The sequence below is a fragment of the Panthera uncia genome (genome assembly GCF_023721935.1).
Source record: "Panthera uncia isolate 11264 chromosome A3 unlocalized genomic scaffold, Puncia_PCG_1.0 HiC_scaffold_11, whole genome shotgun sequence".
NCBI lineage: Eukaryota > Metazoa > Chordata > Mammalia > Carnivora > Felidae > Panthera > Panthera uncia.
The window spans coordinates 82737769-82750957 of NW_026057578.1; the positions used below are offsets into that span (position 1 = coordinate 82737769).

Sequence of the window (13189 nt, forward strand, 5' to 3'; positions counted from 1 at the left end):
GGTAAGGATATGAATATAAAGTATTTAGTCTTATTAGCTGACAAAAACCTCACCATGATGGTTAGTTTTATGTGTCAAGTTGGCTGGGCCACAGTGCCCAGATATTTGGCCAAACATAATTGGATGTTACTATGAGCATGTTTTTTGGATGAGCTTAATACTTAGGTGGACTTTGAGTAAAGCAGATTACCCTCCACAATGCAGGTGGGACTTACTCAATCAGTTGAAGGCCTTAATAGAACAAAGACTGACCTCCCTGAGAAAGAAAGAATTCGTCCAGTAGATGGTCTTTGGACTTGATCTACAATATTAGTTCCTCCCAGGATCCCCAGCCTGACAGCCTACCGTGAAGATTTGGACTTGTTAGTCTCCCTAATCACATGAACCAATTCATAAAAATCTCTCTTTCTCTCTCTCTCTGCATGCACACGCACACACTCACACACACACACACACACACACACACACAAACCCTATTGGTTCTGTTTTTCTGGAGAATACTGACTAATATACCTGTGAACCAAAATGTTAAAACCTAGCCTGATTCAGGGGCATTTTTCATCAGCCAACACAAATTTTATCATTTCTCCCCCTCCTTCCTGGAACCATGAGAGTTACAACATCCCTGAAATTCTCCTAGAGGGTAGACCTTCAAAGTCTCATTTGACTGTTCTTACTCTTTTATGGGTTCCATTTGCCTGCAAAGAAGAACTTTAGGCTGCACAATAAACAAACAGAAACACCAGCAGAGTGAGCAGATTGCCTGAGGATGTGGCTTGTTCCTGGACACTCCCGGTCATCCTGAAAACAAGCCCAACAAGGAGGGCAGCTTGGCCAGGTCTCCTCCACTGCGTCTGCCTTTCCCACAGCTGACCTCAGCCCTTGCATCAGCTGAAAACCAAGATGTGATTGATTAAATATCATGCTAGAGATTTTATGCCTAATTATTTAAATTCCCTACGGCGAATCTTTAAGAAAACAGTGGAAAAATAATATCAATAGCCTGCAGAAGATAAATCTCACACCATCAAAAGCAAGTGTAGCATTTCACCCAGTTCTGCTAGTTAATCCCTCAGTCAGGCCTTCCTTTTCATATGGTAAAGACTTCTTAGGGGATGGAATGATGTGTTAAGTTATAAACAGCTGCTGGGTGGTTTAATACAGTCACAGGTGAGTGGATTTCCCCCCTTTCTTTTTTTTCTCACCATTGTCACTTTAAAAATAAAAAAGCCACCCTCTCCAGAAAGCACAACATATAAAGCCAATATGTTTGCCTTTCAATTAAATACCTCAGGCTATCAGCTTGAGTGCAACACCTCAACATCAATGAGAAGATTTTTCTAAGAACTGTGAAATGCAGGATGGTGACTGCCAGTGTTTCTGTGCAGGAATCCCGCTAATGAGCTTTAATGTCCCTGACAGCTCAAATTGCTCTAGGCTGAAGCTTGGTCTACAGGTTGTCACCTTGGGTGTGTCTTTATTCCTGAAATCTTAATCTGTTAAGTCATATTTGAGGTTTAACAATCAAAATGTTCACATGGATTCAAATATTCCTTTTTTTTTTTTTTTTTTTTTTTTATGGTTCTGGCCAATGGAACTATGAAAATGACATCACGGATATAGTCCAAACTTCTCCATTTTCTTTTTAAAATTTTAACAGAACTTTTTAAAGAGCAATTCCAGGTTCACAGCAAAATTGAGCAGGTTACAGAGATTTCCAATACATCCTCTGTCCCCACATATGCACATCCTGCCCCATATATCAATATCACTCACCAGAACGATATATTAATTACAATGGATGAACCTACATTAACACATCATTATCACCCAAAGCCCACAGTTTACATTAGGGTTCACTCTTGGTGTTGGACAGTCTAGGGATGTGGACAAATATGTAATGACATATATCCACCACTCACTACCATACAGTCTAGTTTCACTGCCCTAAAAATCCTCTGCTCTATTAATCCCTCCTCACCTTCTAACCCCTGGCAACCACTCATCCTTCTACTGTCTCCATAGATTTGCCTTTTCCTGAATGTCAGATAGTTGGAAGTATACAGAAAGAAGCCTTTTCAGATTGGCTTGTTTCACTTGGTAATAAGCATTTAACTTTCCTCCCAAGTCTTCGAAACTTGAAAGCTCATTTCTTTTTAGCACTGAGTAATATTCTATTGTTTGGATATACCACAGTTTATCTTCTCACCTACTGAAGTACCTCTTGGTGGCCAAAACTTGCAAACATCTCTTTTGAAATGACTGAAAAGGGATTAGTAACTCACTGCAGGGGGAAAAAAATCTATTAATATTTGTGTTTTTTAAAATGTATTTGTGGAACAAAGGCTACATATTTGCTGGGTGTGGTGGCAAATTAGGTGGGAGTGACCTTGAATGAGGAACACCAACAAGTCACAAAAATCTTATAGTTTTTGATATGGTATAATCTGGATTAATTACTCAGGGATAAGTATTGCACAAAATCAAGAGTTTTAAGCATATGTATAAATACTGCTGAAATCTATGGCATTATTTGACAATTTCAAACTTTAGGCAATTTCAAATTTTTTGCAATTTTCTTCATTCAAGACCTCAAATTATTCTGTTGATTGCCCCATTATATTAAGAGAGAATAACACTGCCTTTTTTTTTTTTCATCTTCAGAAGAGAAGTGAAGCATAGTAGCTAAAAAAAAAAAAAAAAAATTCCTGATGTGGTGTATTCTCAGGTTTAAATTCTACTTACATTGTATCCTCCCCAATGACACACAGAGACATTGTTAAGAGAATTAACTTGCTGCCTGTTTATTTGTATCACATAATTCCAATTGTTCTTTATCAAACCAACCCATTGTTTCTGATTGCCTGTGTATCTCCATGATAACGTAAGCTGAGGGCACCCACAGTTTCCTGTTTAGTTCCTGGATCATGGTTCCTCAGTAAATATTTGCTGAATGGATGTCCTTTTGTTTACTTGTTCACTTTTTCCTCCAAATTTTTATTGAAATTCCAGCTAGCTAACATACAGTATAATATTTGTTTCAGGTGTAAGATTTAATGATTCATCACTTACATACAACACCAAGCGCTCATCACAAAAAGGGCCCTCTTTAATACCCATCCCCATTTAACCCATCCCCCCCACCTCCCTTCCAGCAACCCTCAGTATGTTCTCTATAGTTAAGAGTCTGTTTTGTGGTTTGTCTCTCTCTTCTGCCCCACCATGTTCATCTGTTTTGTTTCTTAAATTCCATATATGAGTGAAATCATACAGTATTTGCCTTTCTCTGACTTACTTCACTTAGTATAACATACCCTAGCTCAATCCACATCTTTGCAAATGGCAGGATTTTATTATTTTGGATGGCTGAGTAATATTCCATTGTGTATATGCACCACATCTTTTTTATCCATTAGTCATTTGATGGATATTTGGGCTCTTTCTATAATTTGGTTATTGTTGATAATGCTGCTATAAACATTGAGGTGCATGTATCCCTTTGAATCACTATTTTTGTATCCTTTGGGTAAATACCTAGTAGTGCAATTGCTAGGTGATAGGGTAGTTCTATTTTTAATTTTTTGAGGAACTTCCATACTGTTTTCCAGAATGGCTGCACTAATTTGCATCCACACTAATAATAGTGTAAGAGGGTTCCCCTCTCTCTGCATCCTTGCCAACATCTGTTGTTTCCTGTGTTGTTAATTTTAGCCATTCCCACTGGTGTGAGGTGGTATCTCACTGTAGTTTTGATTTGTTATTTCCTTGATGATGAGTGATGTTGAGCATCTTTTCATGTGTCTGTTGGCCATCTGTTTGTCTTCTTTGGAAAAATGTCTATTTATGTCTTTTGCCCATTTCTTAACTGGATTATTTACTTTTTGGGTGTTGAGTTTGATAAGTTCATTATATATTTTGGATACTAACCCTTTAACTAATATGTCATTTGCAAATATCTTCTCCCATTCCCAAACTTATCTTTCAGTTTTGTTGATTGTCTCCACTGTGCAGAAGCTTTTTTATCTTGATGAGGTCCCAAAAGTTTATTTTTGCTTTTGTTTCCCTTGCCTCAGGAGACGTATCTAGTAAGAAGTCTATGGCTGATGTCAAAAGAGGTTATTGCCTGTGTTCTCCTCTAGGATTTTAATAGTTTCTTGTCTCACATTTAAGTTTTTTATCCAATTTGAATTTATTTTTGTCTATGATTTAAGAAAGTAGTCGAATATCATTCTTTTGCATGTTGCTGTCCAGTTTTCCCAACACCATTTGCTGAAGAGACTATCTTTTTTTCCATTGGGTAGTCGTTCCCGCTTTGTCAATATTAGTTTATCATATACTTGTGGGTACATTTCTGGGTTTTCTATTCTATTCCATTGATCTATGTGTCTGTTTTTGTGCCAGTACCATACTGTCTTGATAATTACACTTTTGTAATATAATTTGAAGTCCAGAATTGTGAAGCTTCCAGCTTTGCTTTTCTTTTTCAAGATTGTCTTGGCTATTTGGGATCTTTTGTGGTTCCATACAAATTTTAGGATTGTTTTTCTAGCTCTATGAAAAATGCTGGTGGTATTTTGATAGGGGTTGCATTAAATGTGTAGATTGTTTCTGGGTAATACAGACATTTTAATAATATTTGTTCTTCCAATCCATGAGCACGGAATGTTTTTCCATTTGTTTGTGTCTTCTTAAATTTCTTTCATAAGTGTTTTATCGTTTTCAGAGAACAGATCTTTTACCTCTTTGGTTGTTTATTCCTAGGCATCTTATGGTTTTTGGTGCAACTGTAAACGGGATCAATTCCTTGATTTCCCTTTCTGCTGCTTCATTACTGGTGTATAGAAACGCAACAGATTTCTGTACATTGACTTTATATCCTGTGACTTCACTGAATTTGTGTATCACTTCTAGCAATTTTTTGGTGGAGTCTGTATTTTCTACTTAGACTATTGTGTTGTTTGCAAATAATGAAAGTTTAACTTGTACCTTGCCAATATGGATGACTTTTATTGTCTGATTGCTGAGGCTAGGACTTCTAGTACTATGTTGAATACAAGTGGTAAGAGGGGACATCCTTGTTATCCTTGCTCTTAATCACTATATTATAATAAAAAGATTATAAAAATTAGAGAAGCAAATAAAGAATGTAAAAAGTTACTTATAGAGGCTGCAATTCCTACATGGATTTAACTTGTAAACCAAAGAAAAGTAATTATCCATATAATCTAAAGCTTCTATCCCTTTATATTTGTGTTTGGGTTAATATTATTATTATTATTAATTATTATTATTAAATGTTTATTTATTTTGAGAGAGAACACATGAGTGGAGTTGGGACACAGAGAGAGGGAGAGAGAATCCCCAGCAGGGCTGCGATGACAACACAGAACCCAACATGGGGCTTGATCTCATGAACTGTGAGATCATGACCTGAGACAAAATCAAGAGTCGGACGCTCAACAGACTGAGCCACCCAGGTGCCCCTTATTATTTTTATTTTTTAAGAGAGAGCACGCACATGTATGAGTGGGGGAGAGGGGCAGAGGAAGAGAAAGAGAATCTTAAACAGGTTCCACACTCAGTGCAGAGCTGGATCTCAGGACTATGAAATCATGACCTGAGAGCCAAACTCGAGAGACTAATGGTTAACCTACCGAGCCACCCAGGCACCCCTGTTTGTGCTATTATTCTGTTGATTTAGAAAGAACACACAGGGAACAGACTGAAGAATAATCCTGGGCCAGTGTGAGGTACTCCTGGTGTTATATTACTCCAAATAAGCCAAATGGAGGCCCAAGTCCTACTTGCAAATGTAAGTTCTGATCTTCAGTCTAAAAGTGTTGCCTTTACACACTACAGAGATTTGCACTGAGAGGTGCCACAACATTGTGGTTAAGATGTTGAGCTCTGGAGCCCCATCTAGCGGTGAACTCAGAAAGTATTGAGGGGAACCTGAGTGGCTCAGTCGGTTGAGCATCCGACTTCGGGGCTCAGGTCATGATCTTGCCGTTTGTGAGTTCAAGCCCCACGTCAGGCTCTATGCTGACAGCTCAGAGCCTGGAGCCTGGAGCTTGTTCCCTCTCTCTGCCCCTCCATCACTCGTTCTCTCTCTCTCTCTCTCTCTCTTTCCCAAAATTAAAATAAAACATTAGAAAAAAAAAAAAAGAAAGTATTGAGTATGAATCCTGGCTCTCCTGGAAGAGTACTTTGGCCAAGTTCCTCAGTCACACCAACTATTGCCTTGTTATCTGAGCAACAGGGAGAAAAACGGCACTTAACTAATGGATTGTTTTGAGGGTTAAATGAGATAACACATTTAAAGATAACACTTAACCTTGGCATGTAGTAACACTCAAAAAACTGCTCATGGTATTTTGTAATGCTACTCCATACTAGTCAATAGTGTCTCTCAACTAGCTGTATGCCTAAACGGTGGGTTTCTCTATTTTTGCTTTACTGTATCTACCTTTCTGCTTATACTTACAGTGCTCAATAAATACATATTGACAGCCTGATTGGCAAGGAGAGCAAATGCTCTCTACATATAAAATTCTGAAAATGACAGCAAGTGAGTGGATTGCCATTTGGTCTTTTGATCATTCTATTCAGATTTGTGTGATCAGATTCCTTCCCTTTTACAAATAAGAGGAATAATTTCAGGAAGCCTCAGACATCCTCATATAAGGTTAAATATTTAAAACAGAGCTGTGCATGAGCCTTGAAAATATCCAGACAAACACATGTTGAAAACCTTTTACAAAGCCCTCTGTAGCACAATGAGCCAAGGGTGCCCCTGCAGCTGCACATCAGGGTACACGCACCCATGTGTCAGGGGCCGTCTATCTTGAACACAGCTTACAGGCCTCTTCTCAGGAATGAGGTCACCCCACTGCCCAGATGGGCAGACAGGCTGTAGAATGAGATATGTCTGGGTGCAGATGTGGGAAGAATTGGGACTAACAACCATAATGGAAACAGGAAATGAAAGTTAGGTCAGCCCAATTGCACAGTTGTTGAAAAAGCAAAACTTAGACATGTGGAAAAATTTTCATGCTCCATACTGTTTACCACCAATCAGCCAACTTTACCGATAGGTTAGGCTGTCACTATGAAAAAAAAAAACAAACCCAACCTCTCAAGGGTGTCCGTGAGACCCCTTCCCCACCAGGCTTCTTAAATTCCTTCCTGTACTTCAACATATCACTAGATCTAAAGGATCATCCTATTCAAATGCTTTAATGGCAAAACTGTATTTTTTCCCTACTGTTTAGAGCCATTATAATGAACCTTGCAAGGCTTTTGAAAATTGGAGGGCCTTACTGGTTATAGAAAACAGGAAAAAATATGAATTTAATGATAATAAGAGAACATGCCCGTTCCCTTACAGTACACACAGATATGAATGTTCATAGCATGCATGGATCCACAAGCCCACCCATACACATACATGAGTCCAAACACACACATTTAGTGCTTCTGACCTTTATATGAGAAGTTATTTGGGGAACATTGTTGCTGGGTCTCTGGGGTAGGAGAGCAATGAGTCATTAATCTCTCAAGATGCTTAGCTTATGCTTGCTGCTGTGTTGTTACTAACCTGACCCTCCAAGAGCACTTCCAAGGCTATCTGCTGACCTGAAAACTTGGTTTGAACACTGTCTACCACTCTGCCCTTGACCTCACATGGACAGTGATGTCTTTTTGGCTTATGATAAAAATCATGCACAGCTAACACAGGCAGTCTGACAAAATCACCAGCTCCAAGCCCTGCTAATTTTTCTAAAACTATGTATAATGCTCTACTATTTCTAAAAGTCAATAGATTTTACTCTTTAACATACACCAGCATATTTAAAAGTTGGGAAGCATCCTACATAAAACCTTTTCTAATTCTGCAAACTCTCTGTGATCATTCTGTTTTCTGAAAGCCTCAGAGTCTACGTGCCATATCACTTAATTGTAAAATATCTTAAACAATTCTCTCATTGTTTCACTTATATTAGGCTTGCTTTCCAAAACGAAGTGGGCCCAGAAAGAGGCAACACTCAGTAAAAATGCTTCGGGAAAAAGTTCTTTTTTTTTCTTTGCTATTTAAAGCAAGAGCAGGAAAGAGTGCAGAGCCTGCTGAGCTGATGAGTTGGCAATCCATTAATGTATATCAGAACTGAGTACAATTCCCCAGATTTTATCTTATCTATCAAAGAGAAAGATGTTTAGACTAGAAAGAAGAGTATGGACAAACTTAGGTGAGAAAAACTAGAGCCTAATTCAAGAGTCAAATATAAAACTAACAAGCTAAAGAGAATGAATTTAAATTCCATAGCTCACAAGACATGCACCCAAGATAAAATTATTAAACTCTTTAGAAAACCACAATGCAGAGAGGAGATCTTCGTAAAAAAGAAAACTAAAGCGTTTATCTGGCTGCAAATTCAATACAGTCCATTCATTCAATAATTTATTCATTAACAAATTATGTGTCAGGGGCGCCTGGGTGGCTCAGTCAGTTAAGCATCCGACTTCAGCTCAGGTCATGATCTCACAGTTTGTGAGTTCGAGCCCCGCATCGGGCTCTGTGCTGACAGCTCAGAGCCTGGAGCCTGCTTCGGATTCTGCGTCTCCTCCTGTCTCTGCCCCTCCCATGCTCATGCTCTGTCTCTCTCTCTGTCTCTCAATAATAAAAAAACATTAAAAAAATTAAAAAGTAAAACAAATTATGTGTCAGGAACATACTAGTCTCAGGAACTACCCAGTATGTGTCTGGAATTATTTTAGGCCCCTTTAATGAAAAACAACAACAACAACAACAACAACAACAACAACAACAACATAGGTGAAACTTCCGCTCTGATGGAGGCAGCATTCTAGTGGTAGAAACAGAAATTACACAAATAAATAAACAAACATGTAATGGCAACTGGTGATAAGTGCCAGGAAGAAAAATAAAGCAGAATAAGGAAAACAGAATGTGACTGTGGGGAGATGTTAAGGGTTCTATTTTATATAGAGTAGTCAAGTATGGACTTTCTGAGGAGGTGACATTCAGCAGAAATGAATTAAGGGAATAAACCATAAGGAACATTCCAGGTATAGGAGACAGCATCTGCAAGAGTCTTGAGTAAGGAAGGAGCTTAGTGTGTTCAAGAGACAGAAAAAATTGCCCAGGTGGCTTGAAGCAGAGGGAGGTGAAGAGCAGGGTGGGACAGGTAGGCAGATCAGGCAGGATCTTGTGACCCCCAATAAAGAAGACTAGATTTTGTCTGAGTGTGAATTGGAGGATCCTGAAGAGTTCTGAGTAGGGAAATATCAGAATACTATCTATAATTTACGAAGATTTCTCTGTCTTCACACAGACATTCTCTGTGTGAAGAATATAATAAATAGGAGCCCAGAGAGGAAACCCTAAGACAAGTTAAGAGGCTCTCTCATCAGCACAGAAGAGAGATGGAGGTGAGTGGAGTGGTAGTGGTAGAGGGGGTGATACCATTGGCAGGAATGGCAGGTGGGACATAGCAATGGGTTGCTCAAGGGGAAGGAGTCAAGAATGATAACCAGGTGTTGGCTAGAGCTAACTGAGTAATTTGTGGGGCTGTTTATTAAGAGGAGGAAAATTGGTGGAGAAGTAGAATTAGGAGGATGGTAGGGCATCAAAAATTACATGGGAAGTGAGATTACTAATTATGTAATCCAATTCTTAAAAATAACTAATGGGGGGCACGTGGGTGGCTCAGTCCATTAAGTGTCTGACTCTTGGCTTCAGCTCAGGTCATGATCTCACGGTTTATAAGATCGAGCCCCACATTGGACTCTGCACTGTGAGCATGGAGCCTGCTTGGGATTCTCTCTCTTTCTTTCTCTTTGCCTCTCCCCACTCACGTGCACACACACCCTCTCTCACTCTCTCAAAATAAATAAATATTTAAAAAATAATAATAACTAATAGGAACTTTGACTATATTGATGGAAATGTAGTATTCCAATCAAATGACACAATACATCCTTCCTACCGTTTGCTGTTTGTACCACATCATAACCAGTCTGTTCAGTACTAAACTCTACATGTTGAGAGGGATGCTGACAAAAGTCCACATTCAGAAGATAGAGTCTGAGAAGGAGAAAGGGCTGACATGACAGATACCTGAGGAAACTGGGGAGGCTAGAAGTAAAAAAAATCCAGGTGTTCTCTGGGTTGCTTCTCTCTGAGGGCATTGGGCGAGGATCTGTTCCATGTCTGTCTGGTGGTCTCAGATGTTCCTTGGTTTATCGATGGCATTCTCCCTGTATCTTCACTTCACCCTGCCTCAGTAAGCATGTGTCTCTTCATATAGCACTCTTTGTATAAGGACAGCAGTCATACTGAATTAGGGTCCCATCCTACTCCAGTATGACCTCATCTTAACTAATTAACTGTAACTAGACCAGAAAAGCCATCAGTAAGAAAGGTGAATATAGCACATAGTGGTTGCTTCTCAAACATTAAAAGAAACTGAACTTATCCCATGACTACAAAAGGCAAATGAGTAGAGGAGGGTAGAAGACACCAGGAGAGAGCCTTCAGGAAGGAAGGGCTTTCTATCAATTAGAAAGCTGTTCCAAAAGAGACCTGTCAAGAATTCATCAGAGAAGCACATCAGATAGGAAGTTGGACCAGATGATACTCAAGTGCCTTCCATCATGAAGATTCTGTGACTCTAGATATAAACTTTCTTATTTTTTAATTTTTTAATTTTTGGAAAGTTTTATTTATTTTGAGTGAGACAGAGACAGCATGAGTGGAGGAGGGGCAGAGAGAGAGAGGGAGTGAGAGAATCCTAAGCAGGCTCCGAGCTGCCTGTATGGAGCCCAATGCGAGGCTTGAACTCATGAAACAGCAAGATCATGACCTGAGCCTAAATCATCAGTTGGATGCTTAACCAACTGAGCCACCCAGGCACCCCTAGATATAAACTCTTTCTGATTAGAAACCATCATAACTTTATTGTTCAAGTCTCCAATAGTAGAGGCTCAAAATATACTTAAAAACTCAACTTTTTTTACTTGGTATTCAGGTCTAGCCAATGAAACTTTTAAAATACTTGTTATTATTTTTTAGTATTTGTTTCTTTTGTAGGGGTGCTGATGAGATATTTGTTTCTGCAGTAAAAAGCTTGGATCAACTCTTCTAATTAATAACAGACTAAGACTCATAGTAACCATGGACAACACAGAACCCTACGCAGTAACTTGGTACATCTCTCTTACCCCTAAAAAGATCGGATAGAGAGATAGCCAGACAGGAGTGAGAAGAGGAGAGACATTCCAGTTAGATACAACTGCCAGTGATGTAGAACAACTGTCTTTCAAATGATTGTTATAAGAATAAAATGAGGTTGCCCATGTATATATAAAGCACCTAGCAAGTGCCTGGACCCCAATAAATGGATACTCTTGTTTTATCACTATAATTATTCATAAATATTAAATCATTTCTATATGTTGCACTGTATGATCTTTGGTTTAAGAGTCTCTAAGAAGATGGGGTAAGGCCTTTTCAGGGCCTTCCTTTCACAGTGTTTAGAGCATTGTGCCGAGGCTCCCTGTTGGATCATCTATAAAATGAGAGGATGTGATGACCTTTAGATCCTTCCAGCTCTCACAGCCAAAGTTTCTATGAGATTTACCACCATGGAGAATACTCCCAAACATGTGCTAAGACTCCAAAATTGGAATTAATAAAAAATTTTGGTAAAACTTGTTGAATATGATATGACCATGTGGAAATAACTTTTCTTCATACTAGTTAGAAAATATCATGAAAAATACAACATTTATAAAAGCACAAATCCATAAAATCCTTAAGACAATACTTAGCAAGACATGTGTGAGACCTATGTAAAGAAAATGTCAAATAGTTCCTGAAAAATATAAACTAATTATTTAATAACTGGAGACATAACATTCTCAGATGGCAAAACTAAATGTTCTTAATCATGTTAATTATTGACAAATCGAGTTGTTTGTTTAAAGCATATCCAATAAAACCCCCAATAGTATTTCTCTCTCTTCTAGCATGCTTGACAAAAAAAGTTTCAGAAATTCATATAAAGAATGTATTTATATAAGGATGGCTAAACATATTTGAAAGAGAAAAAAAATTAGAAAAGACTGGGTACAATACCGTAGACTTTATATCTTGGTACATGCACAAACTAAGTTCTAAATATACTCAAAAGCTAAATGTAAAGTTCACACCTTAAAAACAAGAGGGGAAAACTGAAATGGGTGAATATCTCATCTCTCTAGTAGGGAAATACTTGAAAGCTAGAGAGCAAGCAGGAAGGAAGGGAGGAAGGCAGGAAAGGGAAGGGATGGAGGGAGAGAGGGAGGAAGAAAGAGGAAGGGAGGGAGGGAGGGAGGATGGAAGGGAGGGAGGTAGAACCCATAGGAATGTTGATTATTTAACTACATAAAGGTTTGCATTGTTTGTCAATTAAAATATTATTAGCTAAATTAAAATGCGTCATCAACTAGAAGAATATTTGCAAGAATATGACAAAGGTTTACTATTCAAAATATAAAAAGCTTATGTAAAGTTTATCTTAGTCCAGGTGTCCAAGACACAGACTATAAGGCAGGATTAAAAGTGGGAGGATTTTATTAGGTGTATTAGTTTCCTGGGGCTGCCGTAACAAAATACCACAAACTGGTGGCCTAAATGGGAATTTATTGTCTCACAGATCTGGTGGCTGGATGTCAGAAATCCAGGTGTCCTTTGGGTTGGGTCTCTCTGAGGGCAGTGGGGGAGGATCTGCTCCATGCCTGTCCTGTCCCATAGCTTCTGGTGGTCTCAGGTGTTCCTTGGCTTATCGATGGCATTCTCTCTGTGTCTTCACTTTGCCCTCCCTCTGCAAGCATGTGTCTTTTCATACCATGTTCTTTATATAAGGACAGCAGTCATACTGGATTAGGGGCCCATCTGGCTTCAGTAAGACCTCATCTTACCTAGTTACATCTGCAACAACTCTATTTATGAATAAGGTCACATTCTGAGGTACTGAGGGGTAGGACTTCAACATATGGATTTGGAGGGACACAACGCAACCTATAACATTATGAGAACTGCCTGTGTGAAAGGCAATAAGGAGGGAGCTAGGTAAGCTGAGAGAGCTATAAGAGATAGGGAGAGAGGTTGTAGACGGCCTGATAGTTT

General features: G+C 38.8%; 1 long non-coding RNA gene across 4 annotated transcripts in view; it reads right to left on the reverse strand.

Annotated features, from left to right (window-relative positions):
- Positions 1-627: 627 nt before the first annotated feature.
- Positions 628-13189, reverse strand: part of LOC125937043 (uncharacterized) — a 349554-nt gene continuing 336992 nt past the window's right edge. Inside the window, exon 4 of one of the 4 annotated variants that reach the window (XR_007462227.1) lies at positions 628-891. This is a non-coding gene — a long non-coding RNA (uncharacterized LOC125937043). The remainder of the gene's footprint in view (positions 892-13189) is intronic. The other 3 variants (XR_007462229.1, XR_007462228.1, XR_007462226.1) reach the window with 3 other exon arrangements.